Source organism: Lygodium microphyllum, chromosome 17 (genome assembly GCF_053477565.2).
Source record: "Lygodium microphyllum isolate KBCC chromosome 17, Lygodium_microphyllum_v1.1.10, whole genome shotgun sequence".
In the NCBI taxonomy this organism is placed as follows: Eukaryota; Viridiplantae; Streptophyta; class Polypodiopsida; order Schizaeales; family Lygodiaceae; genus Lygodium; species Lygodium microphyllum.
In genome coordinates this window covers 138,026,669-138,029,451 of record NC_141151.1, presented here as the reverse complement: position 1 = coordinate 138,029,451, position 2,783 = coordinate 138,026,669, and the positions used below count along the sequence as shown (strand labels likewise).

Below are 2,783 nucleotides of genomic sequence, written 5' to 3'. Positions count from 1 at the left end.
TAGGAGCCGACTTCAACAGTCATGGAAGGCAAACAAATGCTCCTTGTGTCTTTACATTATTGTCCTTAATCTTCATCTTGTTTCTTCTTCCTCCTCTTCTAACTCAGCGTGCGCAAAGGATATGATAACATTCCGGAAAGCAACCAGGTCTCCATTCCATAGCTTTTCCGATGGCGGTGTTGTCTTATCAAGCTCCTAATCTCAAGAAGATGAGAAGATGTGTGCCTTTCTTCTGAAGTTTCTCTCTCTATCCTTAGCTTGAAGCACAAGCCAGAGCTCCTAATTGTTTTCGGTTGTATCCTCCTCTCTGTTCTTTGATGGTAGACTCCCCTCTACTGCCTGTTGTCGTTGTTTTTTCTTCCCCAGATAGAGTTTTTCTGGTGTCCTTTTTAGCATACAACACACAGCTTTTTCATACAGAAAAGCAGCCCCCCCCCCTTCATTCACACTGATTACAATTTAAAGATCATGACTAGCCTTCTCTGTTAGCTCTACATGGAATGGTCTCAGGTAAATCTTCTACTTTCTCCATGTCACGGTCTTGGCACAAAAGGTCTAGGACAGAGTTGTAATGTTCTAATTTTGGTAGAATGACATACTCATCTCTCATGATCTTTAAATGCAAATAAACCTTTCTCAGTAAGACCAACATCATTGCATGCTGAAATCAAACTGAGAAATGCAACACTGTATGGCTTCAAGCCTGCTTGTTGCATGCTTTCAAAACTTTTCAAAGCCATATGATAATCATTATGTTGTGCATATCCTGCAATTAACGCACTCCATACCACAACATTTCGCTCAGGTACACTCTCAAACAGATTCTTTGCATCTTCAAGGCCTCCACATTTTGCATACATATCAATAAGAGTAGTAGCGATGAAAACATTCATTGCGCATCCACTATTAATAATGTAGCTATGGACCTGTCTGCCTTGATGTAATGCTGACATATTGGCACATGCCTTCAAAGTGTAAACAAAGGTGACAAGACCAGCCTGCACACACTCTTCTTGTATGTTCTTGAAAAGGTTAAGAGCTTCTTGACTGTGATCATGCAGAGTGTAAGTGGCAATCAATGCATTCCATGCCATCAAAGTTTTGATCTGCAATTTGTCAAATAAAATGCATGTGTCCTCAAGAATACCTAAACTAGCATACATGTTCATCAAGGAGCTACCAAGAAATGAATCTGCCTCCCAGCCAGTCAAAATGATTTGGGCATGAAGTTCTCTTCCCTTGTCCAGGTAATCTGGACTAAAAAGTGCTTTCAAAATGCAAGAAAATTCCACAGGATCTGGTTCTATGCCTTCTTTTTGCATTTCTTCAAAAAGATCCAAAGCCTCTTGAATGTATTCTTGTTGGGTATATCCTCCAATCAAAGAGCTCCATGTCACAACATCTCGATTGGGTAGTGTATAAAAAAAAAACATGCGAATCTGGTAGGTTTCCATACTTGGCATACATGCCAACTAGAGCATTACAGATAAGTTCGTCTTGCTCAAACCCCCTCTCCACTATACTGCCCACGCATAACAAAATGCAAACACAATGACAGTATGCACAAAGTAACAAATGTCACACACAAACTTTTTGTTGGATTCCACACCTCGGATGCGTAGCAGCACAACAACAGGCTCAACAATGGTGCAAAATGTGCATAATCCCAACGCATGCCATGGAAGTATTCGGTAAGATTAGGAGAAGACCCCCGAGTGCATTGCATCAACAAGTGCCATGTGAAGTGCTTGTGAACCCATAATCCCCGTGATGTGCAAGAGTCTTGACAAGAAAATATACTTTTTTCCACAATGTTTGAAAGCTACTAGCAAACTCCAACTTCAACCTGTCCAAAAAAATACCAAACGCGGCCAAGGCTATCAAGTTTCACACTCAACAAATCAAACAAAATGATAGAAAAAAACCCTTAACTAGAAAAACACAAGAAATCCAATTACAAAATGACAAACTAAACAAGCACGCAAACAACTTAGGTAAGAAAAAACAAATCTAACTACAGTTTGATTAGGGGGTTTGCATTTTCAGAATAGTGCTTGACAATGTGAATCAAGATGGGATCCTGGAGTCCTCGGTACTAGTGAAGGGGCAGAAATCTTGGAGCGTTTATTTTCTTCTACGCAAACAGAAGGGATTTTCCGTTGAGCGGAGGTTTATCTTCTACATAGGCACAAGGGGAAAATCATTGTGAATAACTTTGCAAAATAATAAATAAATATGTTTTGCCAATAGACTATTTTCTTTGTCTTTGTGTTGTGCCATAAAATTATGTGAAGGAACATGTAATAATGGGTTAATTAACAAAGATACTTTTATATGTCATAACCTAATGTGATAGGTAATTAGAAAAATAAAGAAAACCATTTGTGGGAAGTGGGTGGACGAGATCCTTGACAGATCCATCCCTGGATGGGTGGTCCTAGTAAGCTGGGAGCTTCTTTCAAGAGATTGAAGGAAACGTTAATTAGGAAAAATTAGGTAGAGCCGAGCATTGACTTACTAGGGTCAGGTCTTAAAACCTTGATAAAAATTTATCTTAGGGGAAAGGTGTAGCAGCTGTGCCAAAACTAGTCCGTTAAGGTTCCATGAATCCTAACTAGTTGCTAGAAAAAAAGTGTTACACTCCATGAACAAAGAGTAACTATGATCACTCTAGTCAGATGAGAAGCTCTTATGGGACACCTTGGATAGAGCTAGCTGATGCATCAATACCTCAATTGTCAAATTAGGACCCCAAGCTTGTAGGTTGATCCTCGTGGGGATGG

General features: G+C 39.7%; 1 pseudogene; it reads right to left on the bottom strand.

The window, feature by feature from the left end:
* Positions 1 to 599: 599 nt before the first annotated feature.
* Positions 600 to 1,454, bottom strand: LOC148022405 (putative pentatricopeptide repeat-containing protein At3g23330 pseudogene; annotated as a pseudogene).
* Positions 1,455 to 2,783: the final 1,329 nt, after the last annotated feature.